This window comes from Heterocephalus glaber, unplaced genomic scaffold (assembly GCF_053883595.1).
Source record: "Heterocephalus glaber isolate CG9 unplaced genomic scaffold, H.glaber_assembly_v1.0 deba00001461, whole genome shotgun sequence".
Classification (NCBI taxonomy): domain Eukaryota; kingdom Metazoa; phylum Chordata; class Mammalia; order Rodentia; family Bathyergidae; genus Heterocephalus; species Heterocephalus glaber.
Genome location: NW_028258308.1, coordinates 29451618 through 29479108, shown reverse-complemented (window position 1 = coordinate 29479108; position 27491 = coordinate 29451618). Strand labels below are relative to the sequence as shown.

The 27491-nt window shown below is 35.8% G+C and overlaps 1 pseudogene; it reads right to left on the bottom strand.

The window, feature by feature from the left end:
* Window positions 1-8069: 8069 nt before the first annotated feature.
* LOC101701616 (ATP-binding cassette sub-family F member 2-like) lies at window positions 8070-9762 on the bottom strand (annotated as a pseudogene).
* Between the last annotated feature and the right edge of the window lie 17729 nt (window positions 9763-27491).

The window sequence follows — 27491 nt, the reverse complement described above, 5'->3', positions numbered from 1 at the left end:
CACAATATCAATTATACATTTTGATCCTTATTTACACTTTTAGTTTTTCACACCAGAGAAACTATTTGGTATTTACACATGCGTGTCCTATTTATTTCACTTAAGAGTATGGCCTCAATGTGCATCCACTTAGCTATAAATATCTTTAGTTTCTCATTCTTTATGGCTGAGTAGTGCTCCATTTTATAGAAAAACCCACATCTTCTTTATCCAGTCTCCGGTTTATTCAGATTATAATTTTGTGTTCAATTTTTTTAACTTAATATAATAAAAAACAGGGAAGGGAAAGTAAAAATGATTAAAATGCAATACGTAAATTTAATAATACCCCAAGATAAATGTATTTATTATGTATCACAAACATATACTAAAAAAAAAACTTTTGCCAATATTATTCCAAATTCTTTGTAACTTTAATCAGATTAGTTTGAGACTCAGCACCTTCTCACTGACCATTTCTGTCCATTTCATTATCATAATACTGCAATAGCATTTTGGACATTTAGGATGGATTTGAATGTTTAGGAAGCTTTGTTTAGGAAGGATTCCCAGCAACAGATTTTACAGAAAGGAAAGCTTTTTAAGACTTTTGACACATTGACTCACTTGCTTTCTAAAATGAGGTACAAATGAACTGAATCAAGAGTCCCTCAACACAAAGAAATACAGAAAAATATTGCCAGAACATAGAACATGTTTTTAGAAAAATATAGTGAAGAAAATGACCTCAATATTAAATCTTGAGTGGCAAAAGAGTGAGGATCAAGGCTGTGGAATACAACCAATTTAATCTCTCAGATATTTGACATTCATTTGGAGTTGCCATCTTGTCTGGAGGTTTTGACCATGCCTAGACAGAGAAGGAAGGGTCTGGCTCAGGCGCCTTGTTCCTAATCCAGTGTCTCCTAAAGGCACAGAACCTCTATAATTTAAGCAGGGTGTCTCTTTGATATGCCTGGAAGCACCTAAAACCAGGACAAAGAGAGGACAAATATAGACAGATTGTACACACATAGAGTTTCATGTAACAAGTAAATGAAGCTTTCTTTAAAGGCTTAGGATTCCTTTCATGTTAAATATACCTTTTTATTTTTAGATAGAAGAAACTCCAGGCTGGAGCAAGCAGTGTAATACAATCTTGTATTGTCTAGTTTCGAAGGAAATTAGCCAGGGAATTGATTCATGCTTAGCCATGAAATGCCAGGAATCCTTTAACCGGACTATAGGGAATTAATACTTCCCTAAATTAATTTTGACCGAAACAGAAACAGATTTCTGCGGGAGAAAATGCAGACATTGTATGCATGTTTCAGTTCCGTTACATTCCTTCTCTCTCTTTTCTGTTTGATATATGATATACAGAGTTGGGAAATTTAGGAGACTTCCATGATATTTTAAGATTTTCAGTAGCAACTGAGTACAAAGCTCAGGAATTTGATTGTGAGTAGCTAGAATATTTACCTGTTTAATGGCTCAAGCTCTTTCCCAAAGCATGCTCGTGAATTTTGAGTATTTAGCTCTTTTTAAAATTTAGTTTTTTAAAATTTAATTTTATCAGTACACTTTTGCAGTACACAAAGTTTACATTTGTTTTCGAGGGGAGGTACATAACACATCTTGATTCTTTTAAAATCCCCTGCTCTTTTCCACCCACCTCCCTCCCGCCATTTCTAAATCTCTTTTCTTAATTTTCATTATTATTGTTATTATTATTGTATTTAGTTCATGTTTATAACATAAAGTGTTTACATTCATTGTGGTTATTTGATCCATGTAGATTACACATCTTGAATCTTTTTACTTCTCCTTACCCTCCCCTTTTTCCCTTGACTTCAGTCTCTTAGACTCTTTCTCATTTATAAAAGATCTTCTTGTTTTCTTCTATCAGTCTTTTATTTTGCTCTTTATTTGTACTGCCTTACTCAAATTAGAGATGCTATATGGTATTTAAGCTTATATGTCTGATTTATTTCACTTAATATTATATTTCCAGGTGTTTCCATTTTTCTAAAATGTCTCAAATTTATCCTTCTTTATAGCTGAGTAGTATCCTATTATGTATAGATACCACATTTTTATCCATTCATCTTTTGATAAGCATATAGGCTGTTTCCAGAATTTAGATATTATGAATTGTGCTGGTAAAACCATTGGTATGCATGTATCACTGTAATATGACTTGTTTAGCTATTTTGGGAAGATACCTAGAAGAGGAATAGCTGAATCAAATAGAATTTCGAATTTTAGTTCTTTGAGAAATTTCCATACTGATTTCCATAGTGGTTGTATTAGTTTACATGCTCATCAAAATGTAGGACAGTTCCTTATTTTTACTGCAGCCACTCCAGCATTTTTTATTTGATTTCTTGATCATTGCCATTCTTTCTGATGTAAGAGGAAATCTTAGTGCTGTTTTATTTGCATTTCTCTAATGACCAGAGATGCTGAACATTTTTTTCACATGTGTGTTGACCCCTTTGTACTTCTTTTGAGAAATGTCTATTTATTTCAATTGTCCATTTCTTTTCTTTTCTTTTTTTTTTTTAGTTACCTATTTCTTGATTGGGTCTTTTATTTTGGTTGGTCTACTTTTTTATAATCTTTTTGTATATTCTAGATATTAAGCCTCTATCTGAAGAATAGGAGGCAAACATTTTTTCCATTGTATAGGTTGTCTCTTCACTCTACTGATTGTTTCCTTTGCTATACAGAAGCTTTTTTTTTTTTTGTATGAGGATTGAACCAGAAGCTTTTTAATTCAATATAATCTCATTTGCTGATTCTTCATGTTATTTCTTGTGCAACTGTAGTCCTGTTCAGAAAGTCATTACTTACAGTTACGACTTCAAGGGTTTTTTTTACCTATTTTATCTTCCAGTAGGTTCATTGTTCCTGTTTTAATGTTTAATTCTTTGATCCATTTTTATTTTAGTTTAGTATGGTTAGAGATATGGGTCCAGCTTCAATCTTCTGTGTATACACAGCCAATTTTCCCAGCACCATTTGTTGAATAGGATATTTTTCCTCCTACAGGTTTTTGGTCCCTTTGTCAAAGATCACACAGCTCTATATGTCCACGCACGTTTATATTTTCTCTATTCTATTTCATTGTTCCACATGGGGTTTTCTGTGCCAAAACGATGCTGTTTTTTGTTACTCTTGCTTTGTAATATAGCTAGAAGTAAGGTTGCGATGCCTCTTGCTTTGCTGTTGTTGCCCAGGACTGCTTCTGCTATTCTGCATCTCTTCTGGTCCCATGGGAATTTTATGATTATTTTCTCTAATTCTGTGAGAAATGCATTTTGACTGGGATTGCACTGAGTCTACATATCAGTTTTGGAACTGTGGCAATTTTGACAATATTGGTTCTGCCTATCTTAGAACAAGGGACATCTTTCTATTTGTTGATGCTATCTTTAATCTCCTCTTCCACAGTACTGTAGTTTTCACTGCAGAGATTTTTTATTTCCTTGATTAGGTTCATTCTTAGGTATTTAATTTTTCTTGATACTATTAAGGATGGTATTGTTTTCCTAATTTCTCTCTCAATGAGTTCAAAATACATGAATTCTATTGATATTTTTGTGTTGACTTTGTATCCTGCTGCATTTCTGGACTTGGTTATTAATTCTAAGAACATTTTGGTGGAATTCTTTGTGTCTATGTAGAATATCATGCCAACTGTGAATAATGATAATATGACTTCTTTCCTTCCTGTATATATCCCTTTTATTTATTTATCTTGCCTGATTTCTCTGGTTAATATCAAATAGGAAGTGGCATGATGCCTCTTCAGGCAGGCACATTAAAAACAAATATCAAATAGGAGTGGTTATAGTAGACACCCTTGTCTTGTCTACCAAACTATGGTGAAAAAGAGAAGCTCTCCAACACAATATAATGAAAATCCCAGATGTCCAACAAAAAACCCAGAATTTTAAAGCAATTAGAGAAAAAATTACATAAAGATAATCCCATTAGAATCACAGCAGACTTGTAATCACAAACTTTAAAGGCTAGAATTGCTTGAAGTATTTCTAGCCCTAAAAGCAAACAGCTTCCAATTCAGATTAATATATCTGGCAAAACAATTTGTAATAGCTAAAGCTTGGAAACAGCCCAAGTGCCCGTCAACTGGAAACTGGATAAAGAAGATGTGGTTTTTTAAATAAAATGGAGTACTACTTCGCCATAAAGAAGGAGAAACTAGAAACATTTATAGCTAAATGGATGCATATTGAGGCCATCCTCTTAAGTGAAATAAATAGGGCACACATGTCTAAATACTGAATAGTTTCTGTAGTGTGAGAAATTGAAAGTGTAAATAAGGATTAAAATGATTAAAATGAATAACTGACAATTTTAAAAAAATGGAAACAAAGTCTATGTAAATAGAGAAGGGTGGAGGGGGTGAAGGGCACACAGGTAATGGGGAAAAAATAAGAACCAAGATACATCATGTACAGGTACAAGCACCCAATGATAAATGTAAACGTATTATATACCTAAAATGTACCAATAAAAGAATTTAAGCAAAAAACAAAACAAAACAAAACAAAAAAACATATCCAGCAAAACTTTCCTTCAAAGTAGATGGAGAGAGATAAGGACATTCCATGGAAAAGAACAATTAATGAGATTTATGAATACCAAACCAGCTCTTCAGAATTACTCAAGAATATCCTAGATGGATACAATGAAAGCAAAAACCCCCAAAATCTAGATGAAATGAATACATCAGGCAAGGCAAATAAACAAACAAAAAAAATAGGAAAAGAAAAACAAAAGAGTCATCAATAGAGAAGAGCATAGTTTTAGGAATTAACACCTCTCAGTAATGCCTCTCAATATTAATGGCCTCAACTCATCAATTAAAAGACACAGATTGGCAGACTGCAATAAAAAAACAGAATCCAGCCAGTTGTAGTGGCACATATCTGTAATCCCAGCACTCAGGAGGCTGAGGCAGGAGGATCACTGTGAGTTTGAAGCTAGCCTGGGCTACATAGTGAGTTCAAGACTAGACTGAACTACATAGTGAGACCTTGGCTCAAAAAACTAACAAAACAAAATAAAACAAAACAAAATAAACAAAACCAGAATCCAGCAGTCTGTTGCATTCAAGAAACTCCCCTGATCCATAAAGATATTCATAGACTAAAAGTCAAACACTGGAAAACAATATTTCATGCACAAGGATTCCAAAAACAAGCAAGAAGGGGTAGCAATTTTGCTCTCAGACATAATAAACTTGAAGCTAAAACTGATCAGAGGAGACAAAGAAGGTCATTGCATACTAGTAAGAGAACAACCCAAAAAGAAGAGATAATATTTATAAGTATATATGCACCAAAAACTGGAGCACTTTTCTTCATAAAACAGTTATTGCTGGACATAAAAGATCAAATAAATACTAACACAATCAAAGTGAGTGATCTCAATACCCCTCTTTTGCAAAGAGATAGATTAATAAGCAAAAAAATCAATTAAGTATCAGCACTGAACCACACCCTTAAACAGATGGACTTAATAGATACCTACAGTGTTCTACTCTACTGTAATAGAGTACACATTTTTTTTGCTGCAGTGCAAGGAACTTTCTCCAAAATAGATAACATACTAGTCCACAAAACCCATTGAAATAAATATAAAAGAATCAAAATCATCTCATGTTTACTATCACACCATTGTGCAGTGAAACTAGAATTACACCACAAAAGAAACCACTGGAAATATCTGGAAATTTAATAACACACTTAAGAACATCCAATAGATCACTGAAGAAATCAAAGAATTTAAACAATTTCTGGAAGCAGACAACAATGACAGTACAATACCCCAAAACCAATGGGACACAATGAAAGCCACCCTAAGAGGGACACTCCTTGCATTCAGTGCTCACATTAGAAAAACAGGGCAAGCTCAAATAAATAACCTAAAAAGAAACTTCAAGATGCTTGAGAAACAACAACAATCAGCCCAGACTGAAGTGAAGAAAGGAAATCATAAAGATTAGAATAGAAATTAATGAATTGAGACTAAAAAAAAATACAAAGAATCAACAAATTGAAGAGCTGGCTCTGAAAGAATAAACAAAATAGATAAACCTTCAGCTAAATTTACCAGAAGAAAGAGAGAAAAGACTCACAAATTCCCTATGATGAATGTTATCATAATGTATACCTAAAATGTACCAATAAGCGTTTTGCTTCATAAAAATGAAAAAGTCAAAATCTCAGTAGACACCATTGAAATCCAGGAGTTAGTAACTATTATGAAAAATTGTGGGCCGGGGATTTAGCTCAGTGGTGCTGCCACCTGCCTTGCAAGCACAAGGTCCCGAGTTCGATCCCCAGTGCCAAAAAAAAAAAAAAAAAAAAAATTGTATTCCAATGAATTGGAAAATCTTAAATGAAAAGATTCTTAGATTCATACAAATTTCCACAACTAAACCAAGAAAACCTGAGAACACTGAATAATCCAATGACAAGGGGTGAAATTGAGGCAGGAATTTTTTAAAAACTTACCAACTAAAAAATTCCCAAAATCTGATGGAGTCACTGCTGAAACCTTTAAAAACTATAAGGATGTTATATCACTAATTCTCCTCAAACTTCAGTGAAATTGAAAGGGAAGGAGTTGTTCCAAGTTCATTTCTGGAAGCCAGCCTTATTCTGATCCCAAAATCAGACAAAGACCCAAATGAAAAAGAAAACTACAGAACAATCTACTCATGAACATAGATGCAAAAAAAAATCTTCAACAAGATATTGCCAAATAGAATGCAGCACATCATCAAAAGGATATACATTATAGCCAAGTAGCTTTCACCCCAGTGTTGCAAAGATTGTTCAATATATGCAAATCAATAAATGTGATACATCACATTTATTTAAACAAAAGCAAGGACAGAACCACAAAATCATATCAATAGATGCAGAAAAAGCTTTTAATAAAACCAACACTCCTTTAGGATAAAAACTCTGATAAAAGTAGTTATAGAAGGACCTTACCTGAATCTGACAAAAAGCCACTTATGACAAATTAATAACCCACATCATATTAAATGGGGAAAAATTGAAAGCTTTCCCTCTGAAATCAAGAATAAGACAAGGATGCCCATTATAACCACTTCTGTTTAAATATGACTGGAAATACTAGCCAGAGAAATCAGCTATTTGGTCTCTTTTTGCTGTCCAGGTGCTTATCTTGTGAAATTTACAGCAGTTACATTCAAGGCTGCATTAACAGAAAGGATACAGGTGCATTTCAGTATATTATTATGGCGAGAGAATAATAAAATATATGCATACACATATTTATGTGTGTGTGATTGTCTAAGTGTTAGTGCATATTTTATATACTAAATGAGTTTTTATAACACAGCCTTCGCTCTGCTTTATTTCTTTCTGTGCTTAACTGGAAGTGGAGGGAGGAAGGAATTGAGCCTTGGCATGAAGTGAGCCAGGCCAGGCAGCTCTCCCTTTGTTTTTCTTAGCTACTCTCTCTAGCCAGAGTTTAACTCTTTACTTGCCAGAAACCTCATTGAAGACCTTGAACTTTCCTTACCTGTCCCCTAACTTCCTCTACAAGACACATTGTTAAGTTAAATAAGGGTTATTTGAATACAAGCACTGTGATAGTCAATCTGATAGCTAAGACAGTGTGAGAGGGTTGTATACCCAGAGATAATTCACTTCCTGGGTGAGATGGAATGGATTAGTGTGAGATTTAATCAAATAACCCAGAAAAGTGCACAACTTAAAACTTATGAATTATTATTAGCATTACATTTTCCATTTAATATTTTCTGACCATGTTTGGTTATGAGTAAGTGAAACTAGAAAACAAAACCAGGGCTAAGGGGAGACTCATGGAATGAGAGGTCAGATCATGACATCAGCAGAATGGTGCACAAGACCTCATGGACCCAGCTACACTGCAGCAGGCTGATGGTGCCCCAACAGCAGCTCAATCACCAGAACACTCAGACCTCTCATAGGGAAGTCAGAAGAGGGAGGAGGAGGACCATCTTTAATATCCATCTGCCTGAGTTTAAATCTTGCAACCTACTGAATAAGTCTGAAGTCATGCCTGAGCAGCATCATACCACCCTCAAACTCATTGATGGCATCTGCCAGCCCCTCATTGGTCTTGATGTCCAGGTAGTTGGCAGGCCCATCCAGGAAGAGCATGTGGTGGTTCTTCCAGGCCAGCCACACCAGGCACATGCAGCACTTCTGCCCATCCAACAGGTTCTGGATTGGACTTACCTGCCATTTCTCATGGAGGTCGTATCACCCAGTGATCTTCCTCATTTCATCATCCTTGATCTCAGAGTAGCACTTTATCAGGTACTCCAAAGGTAAGATATCTAAATCCAGCTGCTCCTGTAATGCTGTTGATAATGCCCTATTTGGACATGATCTATCCAGTAGCTGCCCAGTTAGCAGCTTCCCCTGGGCCCCATGAAAGCCACTTGTATGTCAAGCTAATACCAAATTCTAGTTTATTGTAAACATAAGACCTGTCTTTTGTATACTTGAAGCTCACATTCTGCATCATAAAAATAGGTGGAAGGATCTTGTCATATTGTGACAAGAAAATGTGAGAAATAAAAAGATAGCCTCTTGTTGCTCATATCCCTCTCTGTCAGTTCTGATGCCATCATCTTCTGTAGTGTCCTCTACTTGCTCTGGACTTGCCAGGCTAGCTTGGCACTGCCATGAACAAATCTTGCAATGTGGTCCTTCATGTTGTACAATCTGATCTTGGTCCCAGAGAAGCCTCTTCATTTTGTTCTCCACCACCAGCTGTGTCTTCACATACTAATCATAATTATCCATCTAATACTTCAGTTTTTTGTGCATGTGGATGATATTGGTACAGACACCATTCGGGAAATCCTGAGAATGGAACATAGGGATCAGAATGTGCTTAAATATCTTTAGTTCCTCTTCCAACCACACAAAATCATCTGAGACCTAGTGGTTGGTGGGCTCATCCCAGAGCAGCATGAAAGGCTGAATAAAGAGGGCCCTGGTAAGGATAACCCTCATCCTTCAGGCCCCACTGAAGTCTTCTAGCTTCTTGTGCTGCATGGCAGGTGTGAAACTCAGACTGTACAAGATCCATGAGACTCTCATCTGTGCCGCATTGGCGTCCAGCTTCTCCAGGCACTTATAGAGTTCTGTGAACTGTTCATATTCCACGTCCTCATGAGCCAGCCAGCCTCCCTCTCCAGCAGAGCCTGCTCTGTGACCGCTTTCATCACACAATGCAAGGGTGTCTTCTAACTATGGGTCATCTCCTGAGTTAGATGGTAGATGTCAATGTGCTCAGGGATGGGCACTTGGTGCTTCCAGATAGCAGCATGGATTTTCCAATTTCATTTAAGCCAATGAGGCTATAACACTGGTCTAAGCATAATTCTAGTTTGGTGTCACTGAGCAGTGCTTGTCCATGCAAAGTGAGCGAGGTGTTGATAATATGGCCATCAGTATTGTTGGCATGAGATCCCAGGACACTAGAGAGAGCGTAAACAGCAGCTTTCTTCATCTCAAAGTCCTCTAGCTTCTTGGTCAGCAGATTTTCTTCTGTGGTCTCTGCCATTGACCTCTTCTTTTTTCTTCTTTTTTCTTCTATTCCACCATAGTTCAATGACAGAGTCTTCATGCTCTTATGTCCTTTTCTGGGTAGCTGTTAACCTTTGACAGCTTCCTCCTTCTTGCCTGCTTTCTTCTTGACCAGGTCACAGGACATGGTGATGAACCACAGGGGTAAGTTATTGTTCTTTCAGGGAATGGGCCTCACCTCTCAGCCTCAAAATCAAAAAATCTTTATGGAAGAAAGTGAACATCATAGCATGCTCTCTGAAAACAAATATTGATAAATGTTCCTTTATTTTAAATAGCTTCTCCTTCACACAGTTAAAATGTGTTAATTTTTCACATAAACACAGTCTGTTATAAGACAACCTAGAGATTATCTGGCAGTTTCAAACCTGTTTATTTCAGTGAGATCTAAGGTTTCCATGGAGGTGCCCCAGAGGCATTCTTGCTGCTGGGGGAAGGTGCAGAAGAGCCAGTGGAGAAGAGCTGGGAAAAGGAGTACTTAAAAATATCTGGGTCTCAGCTCCAGGCCTGTAAGACTAATACAATTCAACCGGAATGGTTCCCTGCCTTTTTCTAGTTTGTATAATGGGTTTTGATACACAATTTCACTAAAAGTAAGTGTTGACACAGTTTTAAAAAATGTTTCATACTCAACAACTAAAATAAACAAAAGACAATTAGAATATGGGCAAAGGAACTGAATGGTATTTTTCCAAAGAAGATATACAGGTGGTTATGCACTTATGAAAAGATGCTCAGTATCACTGACCGTAAGGGAATGGCCAATAAAGAACCATAATGAGAAATACCCGACACACATTAGGGTGTGTACTATTGACAAGGTATTGGCAAGGCTGTGGAAGAACTGGAACACTGTGAACTATTGTTGGGAATGTAAAATGGTACAGCCACTATAGAAAATAGATTGATGGTTCTTCAATAAATTAAAACTAGATTTATCATATAATTCAGCAATTCTACTTCTTGATATATAACAAGAAAAACTGAAAGCAAGGGCTTGAAGATATATTTGTACATTCATGTCCTAGTAGCGTCATTCACAATAATCTACAGGAAGAAGCAACTCAGAGGCCCATGCATTATGAATGGGTAAATAAAAATGTGAGAATATATGTTCTCTATATATTCTATTGTTTTCCATATATTCTATTCTATATATGCTCTCTTTTTATTGTATTTTATTTTATTTTATTTTATTATATATTACTTGACCTTGAAAAGAAGGAAATTTAGGGACATGCTATAATATGGATAAACTTGAAAACTAAATAAAGTGAGCCAGGCACAAAAAGACAAATCCTGTGTAATTCCATTTATGTGAGGTGTGCAAAGCAATTAAATTCCTAGAGTCACAGAAAGTATATGGAGTTTGTCAAAGGCTAGGGTGGATAAATGAAGTATTAGTGTATAATGGGTACAGATTTAGTTATAGAAGATGATATGAGTTCTAGAGATAGAGGGTCATGATAATTGCACAACAATGTGAATGTATTTAATATCAAATAACTTGTTTTTTAGAGACAGGATCTCTTTATATAGTTCAGGCTGGTCTTGAACTCACTATATAGCCCAGGCTGGCCTCCAACTCATGGCAATCTTCCCGCTTCAGCCTCCCATGTGCTGGGATAAAAGGCTTATGCCACCACATCTGACTCCAAATAGCATTTAAAGACACTTAAATATACTTAAGTTCAATGCTTAAAAATGTTAAAATGCTAAATTTTATTTTCCAATTTTTATTTTTTGTTAATAACATGTTTGCAGTACATAGTAATTAGTACATGTACATAACATCTTAACTGTTTTTTCATCACCTTCCTCTCCCCTCCCTCCCCCCTCTATCTCTTTGTCTCCTTCCATTACACAAAAGATTTATCTCCATATTTCCTATTATATTGTATTTTGCTCATTATATCTTAAGTTTCTCATATAAGAGAAACCATACAATATTTAAGCTTGTGTATTTGATTTATTCCACTTGACATTATGGTCTCCAGATGCATCCCTTTTCCTACAAATGACTCAAGTTTATCCTTCCTTATGGCAGAGTACTACTCCATTGAACATAAATACCACACCTTCTTTATTTATTGTTCAATTGATGGGCATATAATATAGACTCCTTCCAAGATTTAGCTAGTATTAATTGTGCTGCTGTAAACATGAGTGTGCATATATCATTGGGATATGTTATCTTTAATTCTTTCATGAAGATATATAGAAGAGGAATAACTGAGTCAAACAGAATTTCCATTTTTAGTTTTTTGAGAAATCTCCATACTGATTTCCACAGTGGTAATTTACATTCTCACTGACAATGCAGAGGGTATCTTTTTCCTGTGCAGACTTGCCAGCAGTTGTTATTGTTTGATTTCTTGATGGTAGCCTTCTTTCTGGAGTAAGATAGAATCACAGTGCTGTTTTAATTTGAATTTTGCTAATGGCCAGAGATGATGAACATTTTTTCATGGATTTATTAGCCATTTATATTTCTTTTTCTGAGATGTATCTATTTTATTTTGGAGGTCTACTGTTTTGGAATTCTTGTATATTCTAGATGTTAGTTTTCTGTCCAAGGAATAGCTGACAAACATTTTTCTCATTCTGTGGATTGTATCTTCCCTTTGTTGGTTGTTTCCTTTGCTGTGCAAAAGCTTTGTAATTTGACATAATCACATATCTTGATGTTATTTCATGTTCAAATGGGTTTCTGTTCAGAAAGTCCTTGCCTCCATCTGTGTCTTCAAGAGTATTATCTATTATCTTCCAGCAGATTAAATGTTTCTGTTTTAAGGTTTAGACGTTTGATCCATTTTGATGTTGATTTAGTACATGGTGAGATATATGGGTCTAGAGGCAATTGTCTACAGGTAGATAGTCAGTTTTCTCAGTATCATTTATTTCAGAGGCTATCATTCCCACAATGTGTGTTTTTGGCCACTTTGTCAGATATCAGATAGCTAAATGTGCCTGGGTTTATTTCATCCTGTCTTCTGTTCCATAGATCCACATGTCTGTTCTTGTGCCAGTACCATGTCTTTTTTTTTTTTCACTGTAGCTTTGTAATATAACTTGAAATCAGTGATTGTGGTGTCGCCTACTTTGCTCTTATTCCTCAGGATTGCTTTTGATATTCTGGGCCTCTTCTGATTCCCTATGAATTTTAGGATTGTTTTCTCTAGTTCTGTAATGAATGCTGTTGGTGTTTTGATTGAGACTGAATTGAATCTGTGTATCAGTTTTGGACCTATGACAAGTTTGTCTATTTCCATTTTGCCTATCCAGGAACAGGGGATTTTTTTTTTCTGATATCCTCTTCTATCTCCTTTTTCAGAGTACTGATGTTCTAATTGTAGGGGTCTTTTACCTCTTTAGTTAGATAATTTCCTAAGTATCTATTTTTTCTTGATGATTTTTTGAATGATATTGCTTTTCTAATTTTTTTCTCAGTGAGTTCATTATTGGTACATGGGAACAGTATGATTTTTGTGTATTGATTTTGTATTCTGCTATATTGCTGAATTTGGTTTCTCTAGAAGTCTTTTGATGGAGTTTTTGGAGTCTTTTATTTGGAGAATCAAGTTACCTGCCAATAATAATATTTCAACTTCTTTATTTCCTGTAGAATTTTTTTATTTCTTTCTCTCACCTGATTTCTTTGGCTAATGTTTTGAGTACAATATCCAATAGGAGTGGTTAAAATAGACACCCTTGTCTTATTCCTAATTTGAGAGAGAATTTTCAGCTTCTCCTCGTTTAATATGACATTGGCCATTTGTTTGTCATAAATTGCTTTTATCAGCTTGAGATAAGGTTCTTATATACCTGTTTTTTCAGGGTTTTTACCATGGATGGAATGTGAATTGTGTAAAAAAAAATTTCTGCATGTATTGAGAAGATCATGTGATTCTTGTATTTGCTTCTGTTTATGTGAAATATTATATTTATTGATTTGTCTATATTGAGCCATCCTTGCATTCTTGGAATTAAACCTGCTTGATCATTATGTATGATCTTTTTAATGATTATTGTATTTTATCTGCCAGTATCTTGTTAAGGATTTTTGCCTCTATGTTCATTAAAAAAAGATTGGCCTATCATTCTATTTTTTGGTTGGATCCTTGTCTAGTTTTGAAATCAAGGTAATGCTAGCCTCCAGGAATAATTTTGGGAATGCTCCTCCTTTTTCAACTTCATTACGGAGATTGAGGAATATTGGCATTAGATTTTCCTTGCAGTTCTTGCAGAACTCAGTAGTTAATCCATCAGAACATGAGCTTTTCTTAGTTAATAGTTTTTTCTTTTAAATTACTGCTTCAATTTCATTGTTTGGTACTGTATTGATAAGGGTTTTTATATCTTCTTGGTTTAATTTTGCTAATTCATATATATCTAGGAAACTATCCTTTATTTCTAAGTTCTCCAGTTCATTGGAATACAGATTTTTTTAATTGGTTACCAGTAATCTTCTGGATTTCAGCAATGTCTGTTTTGATTTCTTCCTTTTAATTTCTAATTGCATTGATTTGTAACATTTTCATTCTTTTTGTAAATAAGACTGGATAAACATTTATCTATTTTGTTTATTCTTTCAAAGAAATAGGTCTGATTCATTGATTATTTTTTTGTCTCAATTTCACTAATTATTGCTCTGATCTTTATAATTTCCTTCTTTATACTGGATTTGGATTTCAATTATTGTTTTTCTAGGACCTTGAGGTGCATCATTGGGTTATTTATTTGGGCTCAGTCTGTTTTTCTGAAGTTAGCATTCTCAGCTGTAAATTTCCCACTTAGAACTGCTTTCATTGTGTCCCATAAGTACTGGTATGTTGTACTGGCATTATTTTTGATTCTAGAAATTGTCTAATTTTTTTCTTTGATTTCTTCTGTGACTTATTGATCATTCAGGAATATATTTTTTGCTTTCCATTCATTTGCATAATTTCTATGATTTTTTTACCATTGATTTTTAGTTTTGTTGTGCTATGATCTGGTAAGATTTATGAGATGCAGTTCTTTTGCATTTACTTAAGCAGTTAAGTAAATTTGCTCATGTTATTCATTTTTGGGAAACTACCACGAGCTGTGGAGAAAAATGTACATTCTGTTAGAGAAAAGCAATGAATCACTTATAAAGAGCACTCTGTAGATATCTGTTAAGTTTGTTAAAAATTTTTATTGATCTCTGATATTTCTTTGTTGATTTTTTTTTGGTCTAATTGGCCTATTTGGGACAGCAAGGTATTGAGGTCCCCACTATAATTATGTTGATGGTTATCTGATCTTTGATGTCCAGTAATGTTTATTTTATGAAGTTGAGTGCAGCAGTGTTTGGTGCATATATGTTTATAATTGCTATCTGTTCTTGTTGAATTGTTCCCTGAACCAACATGTAGGGACTTTTGCCTCTAGGCTTATGCCTATTTTTTTCTGAAAATAGAATAGCTACTTACTCCTACTTTTTTTCAGGCTCCCTTTGCAAAGAATATTGATTTCCATCCTTTCATTTTTAGTCAGTAAATTTTTTTTTCAGTTAAGTGTCTTTCTTGGATACAGACTATTGTTGGATTTTATTTCTTGATCCATTCTGCCAACCTGTGTCTTTTGATTTTGTATTGAAACATTCATATTGAGAGTTACTACTGAAAGGTATTGATTTATTCTTGTTATTTCATTGTTTTCCTATGTTTATTTCCTTTCATCTCTCCTACTTAATGGATCACCCTGCCTGATGTATTCATTCTATTAGACCTTTTGGCATTATTGGCTTCATTTCTAGGATATTCCTGATAATTTTTTGGAGTGCTAGTTTGTTGTCATGAATTTCTTTAGGTGTACTTTGTCATAGCATATATCTATTTCTCCATTAATTTTGGTAGTTGGAGGATATACCTGCCAGTCTTGGTTGGAAGCTGTTTTCTTTTAGGGGATGAAACAGCACTCCAAGCTCTCCCAAACTTTAAGATTTGTATTGAAAAGTCTGCTGTAATTCTTGGGCTCAATTTTATAAGTGATTCATTGCTTTTCCCTAACAGTTTTTATGATTCTGTACTTGTGTTTGATTTCTGGGATTTTGATTATGATATTTTGTAGAGAGTTTCTTTTCTAATTATGACCATTTTGGGTTCTATATGCCCCACTTATTTGTATGTTAAATTATTTCCACATATTTAAAATGTTTTCTGCTATTATTTATATAGACAGTTTTTTATACCATTTGTACTGTCTTCTGATTTTTCATGAATACCAATTAATCTTAGATTAATCTTCTTTGCATTATCTCATAGGTGTTGGATTCATTTTTAATGTTCTTTTATTGTTTTAAGGTATCTCTGAATAACTGGTCATTCACATCTAATTCTGACACTCTTCTCTCACATTGTTTGCTTCTGCTGCCCCTACCTTCAACAGAATTCCTAACCTTTTGGATTTCTGCTTGGTACATTTTCATGGACTCTAATTTTTTGCTAAGCTGATCATTCATGTTTTGTATCATTTTGTTTAGCTCAGTGGGCTCTTTATTAATGTCTTTTGTAAACTTGCTTATTGTTTTTTTCATTATGTCCATTATCTGTTTAGTTATATCTTATTTGAGCTTGCTAAACACCTTATTGATATATTTTTTTTAAATCTTCTGTTAGCCTTTCAAATAATTCAGCTATGTGGCTTTGATTTCCTCTCCTTTGATGATCCATTGATAAGCTTTGAGGGAGTTGAGAGTTTGGGGAATCATTTTGTTGCCTTGTCTTCTCATGTTTCTATTTCTGTTTTGATTTGTGCATTGATTATAGCAAGGGACTTTCTTGCTTGTATGGAGACTTCTTTAGTTAGTGTCTTCTTCTCATTGGTGTATTTTGAATGTGGCTAACTATAGGCCTTTGCCTCTGTCCCAAGATCCAACCACCTCTGTTTATTTGATAGAGAAGTCTGCAGTGTATTTGTTCCAACACTCAGTTCTCTGGGAATAGGCTACAGTATTGTTAATGATGCAAGGAAATCCAGATATTGGTATACAAAGAAAGCAAATTCATAGACATAACTGTGCCATGTGGGCAATAGCCATAAAATCTGCAACAATAATAGCATCAAAGACAAAGTGGTTATTGATGTGCCCTAAAAACCAGTAACCACCCTTAGCTATAGGCAAGAGATCTGTAATTATGGTATAAACACTAAGAACAACCAAATATTGATACACAATATATGCATACTAAATGCAATGACCCTACCTCCACTAACAATAGAACAGTATTCAACAGTATTAGCATAGTTACACAACTAGCTTAAGATTCATGAAGCTTAATGATTATTCTAGTAAATGTACAGGAAGTAGGGAACCAGAGAATGAAAAAAGGAAAATTTGAAAAAGTAATCAATGGAAGAAGAGAAAGAGGAGAGAAAAGTGAGATAAAGGATACTATTGTGGATAAGAGAGAATTGATAGTATTAGATAAGAGTAACAGACAGAACAATCAAAGAAGAAAATAAAAAAATCAGAAAGCAAAATAAAAGAAAAAAGGAAAATAAGAAGAAAAAACATTAGATGAGGAAAAGAAAAAAGGATAAAAACCTCCAAACTTTCTAAAAGCCAATGAAGGGGGGAGGGGGGTATTGAGCACCCCTTCCTCTAAATTCTTCTATATTTTTGAATGAGTGTTCTTTTTTTATAGGAGCTGAATCTTGGAATTCAGCAAGTCACAGTTTTCTCCATCTAGCTTTATGGCCTGTGGGTTTGTGAGGTGTCCTTCCTGGTCCAGAAGCCCCTCTTTCCATTTAGCCCAGACAGTGTCAACCATCCAAGCCAAGCCATGTCCTTGCTTATATTGTTAAATAGGGAAAGTAATCAGATCACTGGTTTCTGCTGGATATAGGCAGTGGGTTGGAGGTTCAGGCATACTGCTGGACTTAATGCTAGTACTTTCAGATCCAGCTGTGTCTGAAAGCCATACTCAACATGAAGGACAAGGGCCTGTGTCCTTCCTGGCCTGAGCTAAAACTTCTTTGGGGTCTATGCATAGCCTGCATCTTCTCCACACCTGTCTCCCATGAGTGTCTCTCACCCAGTCACTGTGGGAGGGTAACACTGAAAACCCTGAAGTGTTCTGTATTTGTTCTATGGCTTAGTCTTAAATAATTAACCTCTTCCCAAAATGATACCTGATTAAATACTCTGTGGCAATATGGCAAGTACTGTACTGCATATGTTCTCCAACTCTATCCTGCAATGAAAGAGTCACTTTCAAGGCAAAATTCCACACTTTTTTTTTTTTATAAATCACAATAACTATAAATTTTCTTAGGGCTAGCAATGCTGAGAAGTCTGTAATTTATTTATGGATCTGCCAACCCTTCATGCTTATCTTTTCTCCATGGGTACTAGGCTTGTCCATTGTCAACTTGGTCACTTGGTTGGAGTCTCTGTTGCCTTTTGGTGAAGGAAAACAAGTGCAAAAATGGTGAGGAATTGGTGGTTAGCCATAGCCAGGGTGCAAAATCCAAAAGTGTGGAGTTCTTTAGGGACCAATACATGGCTCTGTCTGGTCCATAGGAAGCAGGGATCCATCTGATCCATGAGGTGTGGCTCCACCCAGTCCACAGATGAGTGTGACAAGATGCTAAATTTTATGATATATATTTTTAAAATAGGGTTAAAAACAATTTATCAAATCCAAACTGCTTATTTTATATTTTGCTTTTAAAAAAAGACTTGAATTTTTTTCTTAAAGCAGTTTTAGGTTCACAGAAAAATTAAGAGTAAGATATAAAGTTATCCCATATACCTCCATTCTTCCACATGCATAATCTTTCATATTATCAACATCTTCCTCTACAGTGATAGATTCGTTCAGCTCTTCATAAAACTACACTAATGTAACAATATCACTTGAAGTCCATATTTTATATTAGGGTTGGTAGGTTAACATTCTATGGCTTGAGATAAATTTGTAATGACATATATCCAGCATTATAGTATCCTATATTGTGTTTACATTGTCCCCTAAATTCACCGTGTTATGTCTATTCAGACTTTTTTTCTTCTCTAACCCCTGGGGGTCGTTAATATCTTTACCTTCTCCAGTTTTGCCTTTTCCAGATGTCATATACAGTAGCAGGAATTATAAAGCATGTAGTCTTTTCAGATTGGCTTTTTCACTTAGTAAACTGAATTGAAGTTTCCTTCTTGTATTTTTATGACTAGATATCTCTTCTTTTTGGTGCTGAATTATCTGGATGTACCACAGTTTATTTATCCATCACCTACTAGCAGTTGTTTCTTTCTGATTTTTGCAGTTATAAATAAAGCTGTTATAAAAATCCACATGCAAGTTTTTTGACAGACATATATTCTCCTCCCTTGAATAAACACCAAACAGTGTGATTATTGAGTTGTACGGTGAATATGTTGTTTTTCAAGAAACCACCAAATTACCTTCTGAAGATGCTGTAACATTTTGCTGTCTGATCAGCAATAAATGAGAGTTCCTGTTATTCTACATTCTTGCCAGTAGTTTGTGTTGTCCATCTTTTGATATTAATTCTACAAATGTTGTTAAGTCTATCTCTTTGTTTTTTCATTTTTCATTTCCCTGATGACATAAGATGTGGATCATCTTTTCATATTCTTATTTGCTATTTGTATTTCTTCTTTAGTGAATTATTTGGTTTTTATACTGTTAAGTTTTAAGAGTTCTTTGAATATTTTGGATAACATTCCTTCATCAGATATATTTTTCACAAATATTTTCTTCACATCATATTGATTCTCTTGATAGTGTCTTTTATGCAGCATACAGTTTAGAACTTAATAAAGCCCAACTTATCAATACTTTCTTTCATGAATCATGTCTTTGGTGCTGTATCTATTTAAAGTCATCAACACAAGATCACTTACATTTCTCTCTTGTATTATCTTCTAGTTTTATAGTTTTGTGTTTTACATTTAGGTCTGTGACTGATTTTGTGTTAATTTTTGTGGATGGTGTAAGATGTGTGCTTATACTCTTTTTTTGTTCTTTCCTCCTCTTCCTCCTTCTCCTTCTCCTCCTCCCTCTTCTTTTTTCTTTCAAATTTCCTAAAGATCAAGCTTAAATGCTTGATTTTAAGATTGTTTTAATATTCTACTACATGTTTTTAATATGTTTTGTATACATATATTTTTCTCTAAACACTATTCTTGATGTGTCCCATGATTTGCTAAATAATATTTTCCATTCACAAAATTCTAAAATTTCTTTTAAGGTATTTTTCTTTGAACTGTATTACTTAGAAATGTGTTATTTAAACTTCAAGTATTTTTAAAGTTTTTCCAGCTATTTTTCTGTTATTGGTTTCTAATTTAATTTCACTGTGTTCTCAGAGCAGTCCCTGTATGGCTTCTATTGTTTCAAATTCTTTTGGAATGTTTTTTATGGCCCAGAATGTGGATCACCTTGGTAAATGTTCCATATATGCTTGAGAAGACTGAGTATTCTGTGGTTATTGAATAAATTAATCTGTAGATGTTAATTATATCCAGTTGCTTGATGCTGTTGTTAAATTTAACTGTGTTCTTACTTGTCTTCTACCTCCTGGATCTGTCCATTTTTGATAAAGTAGTGTGAAAGTCTCTAATTGTAATAATGTATTCATCTATTTCTCCTTGCAATTCTATTAGTTTTTGTCTCGTATTTTTGAAAGGTTGTTGTTAGGCGTTGTTTTAGTTACTTTTTTCATTACTGAGACAAAATACCTGACACTCAAAGTTAAAGGAGGAATGGTTTATTTAGCTCATATTTTATACAGGTTTCAGTTCATAGTTGGCTCCAAGGCAAGATGACATGGCAGAGGGGCATTGCAGAGGAGAAACAGTTCATGGCAGACATAAGGCAGCAAGCTACAAGCTACAAGAGACAAGTGTCCCTTTATACTGTATCCAGGCTACCCCCTCTTAGGATGGGTAACATTCACATCCAGGCTAGGGCACCCTTAACCCTACCCAGAACTATAACAAACCAATCAGTGAACTAATTTAGTAATCACATGCACTTAACCTACCGAGCATCTTATTTGGCCCAGCAGACCCATCCCTTATTTTTCTACTGTAAGTTTGTACTTTACTGTAATAGCAGCTGGCTGTACATCTCAATACCTTTCTTCACTTTATCCCTGTGGGTAAACAAGATTTTTACCCATGTTATGTTCCATTTAACTACTTTTGCATATGTTTATCCAAGCATCACAGAGGATTCAATAGACCCACATCACTCTAGGATTTGTTAAAAAAAAGTTTTCTTTTGATTTTTCTGATAAAAGTACCCCAATTCAGTACAATGGAATATGAAAAACCATATTTGCAAATTTTGGAGGAGGTCAAAGAGAATCACCAGATTATTCATGATGAATATGATCTATTATGGTAAAATACATGCTTCAATAACAGAAGAGTGGTGTGGGTGTATGATGATGATAATGATGATGATGACTTTGACATTGGCCATGTGAGCCAAAGTTCCTGTGACAGTGAAATGGGGCAAAAATCAGACACAGGGAATGAAGACTTCCTCGATTCAGATGACAAAGAAAACAGCATATTTAAAGGGAGTTTCTTATAGACAGCATACACTTTGGTGTTGATATTTTTTTCTACTTTGATAAGCTCTATTTTTAAATAATGCACTTAGAATTGACATTAAAGTGATTAATATAACTGGATTGATAGCTACCCTATATACTTTGCTTTTTTTACTTGGCAATATTGCATAACTTCAACCTCGTTCTACATCATCAGGATAGATTTGCCTGTGATTGTTTTAACAATTGCTTGCTTTTCCACTTTATAGACACACCACAATTTGTTTACCGCATCTGTGATGATAAGCATTGAGATCATTAAATCTTCTGTCTTTGTAGTTAGCATTTTAGTTCTGTCTCCCCTTCTGAACTAAGACTGCCTTCCGAAAGCATATATTATATCTTACTCATTATTATCTTTTCAGAACCTTGTACAGTGCCTGAATCTTAATATTTATTAAGAAAATGACCAAAGCAATAGATGAATATAGGCAATATGTGGTCCAGAAAGCTTAGATTCTGATATTTATCCACTATTATCTTTATTAGCACTATCTTTATCAACTATTATTGGGCTCTCTGACATTGGGCAAGTCCTATTAGTTTTTTTGTTTGTTTGCTTTGTTTTTTGAGACAGCATCTTGTTATGTAGCCCAGGCTGGCCTTGAACTTGCCTCAATCCTCCTGCCTCAACCTCCCAAGTGTTGGGATTACAGATGTGCACCACTACACCCAGCTTCAGTTTTCCTACTGATGTGAATACACAAAATGAGACTGAGCTAGCTCTGAAATCTTGTGATTCCTAGCTAGTGTTAGACTGACCAGGACTTTGCCCCTGTGCAGTCTCAGGAACTGAGATAGGGCAACATCCCTCTCCTGCTATTGAAAACATTCTTCTATTACCTGGGGCCCTGCTTGTTCAGAGCCTAATCATTTCTCTTTGGGAGTAGAGACCTGAGGAGTAGATCCTTTAATGTGCTGAAAGCCATGTGAGGTGGCTGTGCACCAAGATAAATATCTTTCTGTGAGGGGTATTTGCCAGGGCTACAGTGACAAGTACAGAACAGTTTCACACAGACTAACTTCTATTTGCATAAAATGTCCCCATAATGCAGGTCATTGTGCCTTTTCTGCAAAGGAAAAATGCATTAACAAAGGGCATTGCAATGATGGGAAAATGGATGTTAACATTTCTTCCTGACTGATAATCTCTAATGCTACCCTTGGGAAGCCCTGGCTTTCAGAATGATTTATTTGTCAGCGTTTGGAGTTTTTATTCCCATAATGGATTATCTGGCAAATGTAGCAATGGGCAGTGAAGAAAGGCTCAGCCCTGGAAGCAAAATGAAAAGTGTTTTTAATGTTTTCTGGGGATTTTACTCATTTCTGATTTCTGAGGTGAAGTTTTTATTTCAAACCAAGTAAGAAGAAAAGGGGACAAAAATCAATGGGCTTTTTTGTTTGTTTATTTTGGTGTTCTTTACATGTCCTTTTTTTCTTACTGCCAAACTCTGAATGTTTGGCTCTCAATGGTGAAGCTGAGGGTAAGGGTTTTTCCCTGTAATACCTTTGGTTTTCTATTTCTTTAGTGTACAGAAACTTTGTCATGACATTATTAGAAAATTCATGCCAAGAGGCCAGCATGCAATCTGTTTTGTAGCATACAGCAGGTGTAGGTAGGAGGGATGCCGAGTACCGGAGCTTCAGGGCCCCTTTCCAAGGGAGAAGATAGGAGACTGTATCTTACTGACCTGCTTTCACTTAGGCTTTTTTTTTTGCATTTGAAAATTATGTAATTTTGGCAATTTTCTGCATAATTGTACAGGATGCCCCCACATAGGATAGCTTTCTTTTCACTTGTTTCTCAAAATTCTCCATTGTTACAAGATAAACATCAAACTTAATGCCTCAGCTTTTGAATCTAGGGATCAAAGCAGTAACTTTGAGGGACAGTGCTAACCTGGGACCTCTTCTGTGCTCTTGGAGACATATGAAGCCTTTATTGTGTAGATGAAGGTCCACTTAGTACTCCACAGATATATATTTATGGCCAGCATTGAAGTAGATACTCATGGTGTAGTACATCATTTCTTCTCTCACTGCATTTACAATATAAGGGAAAGGGGAAAAATTGACAATACAAGACAGATGTTAAATCTGTTTTTGATTAAGTATCAAAGGTGTGGAAGAAACAGTGATATATGCTGTATGTGATAGCTAAGATAATCAGTCAAAAGAAATAAAACCTTTATGGATATGGAAATAAAATAGCTGTTCAACTTTAACCTCAGTAATATGATGTAACCTGGTAGAGTGTTCAGAGCTTGAACTTTCTCAGTTTTTTGACAGCGCTGCCAAACCTTGAACTTTTCCATACATGACAAATTTTTACTCCAGTAGGAAAAAAAAGTGACTAAAATGGCCTGTATCTGAAGGACATAGTATCTAATTAATTAATTAAAGGAAAATTTTGAGAGGAAGGCTCATTAATTCCTTGGGATACCAATTGCTGCAGTCTCACTTCTGATTCATCGTGAAATGGGCTTTGGGCCAGAAAATTTGATTGCTCTTTCTTGCAAGAAGTATAATTACAGGGGGCTTCAAATTAAAAAATGTCTGAAAAGATTTCATCCAGCACATTGGAGAATCAATAGCAAACAGGCTTCTCAACATCAGTGGATGGTGGTGGCTTCCTCTTAATTGATAGCCTGGGAGAGACAAGTAACTACTTGTGATTTACCTGAGATTGGTTTATATACTTCTTTACAGACCAACCCACATGTTTGTTTACTTCCTCTGCCTTCCTTCTGCCAACTCTATCTAGGAGATTAAACTTTAATTTTATTGATTATCAACATCTCTTGAAGAAGAATTCAAACCCATCACTTGGAGGGCTAAATAAAGGCCCTCTTCAAGAGCAGATAAATGAGAGACAAAGTAAACTATGATTCATAAAATTGTTCACCTGTAATGGTTAAGCCTCTCTGCTGAGCTAGGAGGGGTACTTTTAAATTTCTCACTCTTTGCTTTAAAAAAAATCACTCAGCATTTGTGTGTGTGTGTGTTTGTGCATGTGTGTGTGTGCACATATCAGCAATTCTAAATAAAAATGAACATAAAATTGGCTTCACAGGTTTTTAAAAAACATTTCTAGTCACCCAATTGTATACTAGAAATAAAACTCAAGATATTAATTCATTTTTTGGATGAACCCTATGAAATTGCTAATCCAAAACAACCAGTCCAGAGATCAGCCTGCTGTAAGTCAGACTTGCAGGAAGTCATATTACTACCTCTAGGAATAAAGCATGTGGCAAAAGAATAATTTCATCAGAATTGGTCCCACAAAGTCAGGACTTATTAATAACTGAAAACTTACTGGATTTTTGTCCCCACTTCTAATTTAGGACTAACCAGAAAAAGGCAAATACATTCCCTAACCAGTCACCTAGGTTGCCTGGATTCTATTTAGCCCACTTCCAGCTTCGCCAGACCAACAGCTTCCAAACAGGGTATATAGGAAGTTTTCCTTTTTCTACTATAAACTGTCCTACTCCTCTTTCTGCCTTGGGATCTTTGGCAAAATCCAACTGATGAGGGTTGAGTCTCTTGCTACAGCAAGCTCCTACTACATAGGCTTTGGTTTTCTCATTTGGTTGATCTTTACTTATTTCCACAGCCATTTCCATTTCCCCATTTCCCAGCCATTTTCCAGCCAGGGTTCTGACTATTTTCCCTTTGTCATAATAGTTATTTCCTTCCTTAGCTTTTTGGTCCCAATGCCAGGCCTCTGGCAGTCCACTGGCACTGGAGGCTTAGATGCCCTTTGAGCCATCTGGATACCTTGTGGGGGAAGCAGGAGCACTGCCTCAAGCTATCTAAACACCTTTCTTCTGCTGCCTTCTGATCATTGCTCTTGTACTATTCTGGAAGTGCCTAGAATTAAGGCAGGGGAAGTAAAGAAACCCTTTTGGCTTTTTACTTTTGGTTGTTTCTGAATAATGCCCTGTCCAACAAGGTAGGAAAAATAGGTGGGGTGGAGATGAATATTCTCCTTCTGCTCTCTTTGCTTTCCCTTTGTATCTCCTGTCTCCTTCCCCAAGCCCGTCTGGACTGTCAGATGATCTTTGGGTCTTATTTTTCCCCTTCTTAAATGTCTTACTCTCCTAGGCTGGGGCAACACACTTTGCAGCCCATTCTCTACTCTGTGAAAGAAGGTCCCTGGGAGTCTTATAGAACCAAGCCTATATCTCATTGGTGGATGACCAGCTGCTGCCCCAAGCCACTTTCCCATCCCAACCACACATTCAGATACCTCAAACAGGGCACTTGATGTAACTGCTAGCAGTCAGAACTCTTCTCCTACTGCATGACTTAGTCTGCTCTGATAAGTTGGTTCCTGGTCTGTTTTGATTGGCTGGTGCTTGGACTGTTTTGAATGGCTGATGCTTAGTCTGTTTTGATTGGCTCGTGCATAGTGGCACTGATTGTGCATCCTCCTATCTTAGGCTGGGGAAGAGGGTAAGACATTCAGAAGAGCAAATGAGAAAACATGAATGTTTTTGAGTATGTTACTCTTTTGTATGTAGAGCTCACTTTTAAGTTCTAAGTAAACTTCCAGAGAGAGTTGTGCTTGTTAGCATGCTGAAGCCCACACTCTTGGAGTCAGACAAGGCTGCACTCATTTCTGGCATTGCCACTGACTGGCAGAATAGCACTGGATTCACTGCTGACCACCCTGATATGTACAGCACAAGTAAGGACACACAGAACAGTGTGGGGATTTATTGAGGTTATGTGTAAAATACACAGCTCAGTGCCTGATACACAGAGAACAGCTGCTATTAGTACTGTATTTTTGAAACCAATTTCTTCTGAATTTTTGAATTTTAAGAGAATCCTATAAAACTCTGGTGTAGGGTACATGAACATAACATTAACTTTATAAATTTGAATTTAACAGCAAGAGATAGGTATACATATCAGTGTTCATGGTTGAAAAATGGGCGACTGAGTCTGGCCCAGTAAGCAGATGGGAAGTTGATCATATGCATTTTCATTGGAATGATAGTGCTCCAAGAAGAAGTGAAAATTAGTTTGGGGGACAAACAAAAGCATAGCTATTACAATGGTCTGTAGTCCCTCTAAAGGGCCATAACATATAAACAGATTTACTGGGTACCTGTGGCATTAAAATTTCATTGGATGGGGAGAAGTAAGAGTGGTCAAGGAAAGTCTTCAAAGATTCCTTTGAGGTGCAAGAGGGCATAAAAATGTAGATGCATTTTTCAAAAGAAGCAGGAAGCACCCACTGTTACAACTAGCAACACTCCAAGGCTAATCTTGATCTCCTCTGCTTTCGGCCTCACTGATAATTAGGTGTCTCTGCCTTGACACACAGAATGCTCTGTAGCTCCAGGTTGACCTGAGACAGCCCTCCACTTTTGCTTGGCTCACTGTCTCCAACACAGTATTATTTATATTCACTTCAGCCTGAGGCAGCAGTGCCTCTGTCCTCCAGCCATGTGAGTCACTAATGGCTCCAGGTGCCACCACTGTGCTACATGCATGTCTCACATTCCTGCCTTGCTTGGAATATCTCTGGGCCTGGGCTAAATGGCTTTCCATGGAAGATTTCATTCAGTCTGCCCAACAGCCATCTGGCATAGGCACTCTTGGTATCCAGATTTTATAGATATGAAAACTGTGAATTACTTATGTTCATACAGCTAAGAAAGTGGTAGGGCTGCGATCAAATACCCAGCTGTCTGACACCTGCACCTGACTTATTTATCTCTGCCTTCTCCCGTGGCTTCTTCCATAAGCTGGCTTTTCCCATGAGTCTCTAAACTCTTGATGACAAAGGCTTTTAAAATATTTTTCTTTGATTAGTACTTGTTTGCAGTACACGATGTTTACATTCACCTTGGAGAGTGAGTACATGTACATAGTATAGCTTGTTTCTTTTTGTAGTCCCCTTCCCACCCATTTCCCAACCTTCACCTCTAAATCCCCTTTCCCCATTTTCATTCTTGTTATTATTATTCGTAGCTCGTGTTTATGACACAATGTTTACAATTGTTGAGGTTATTAGGTTCTTGTGCATGGTATATCTTAATTCTACTTACTTCCCCTTTATCTCCCCCTCTCCCTTTTTACTTGATCTCCTGGACCCCTTCCCATTTGCAAGAGATCTAGCCCCTTATTTCTTTCTATCTTTCCTTTATTTTATTCTCTTTGTTTTTACTTTGCCTCACTCAAGTGAGAGGTACCATATGGTATTTGAGCTTGTGCAACTGGTTT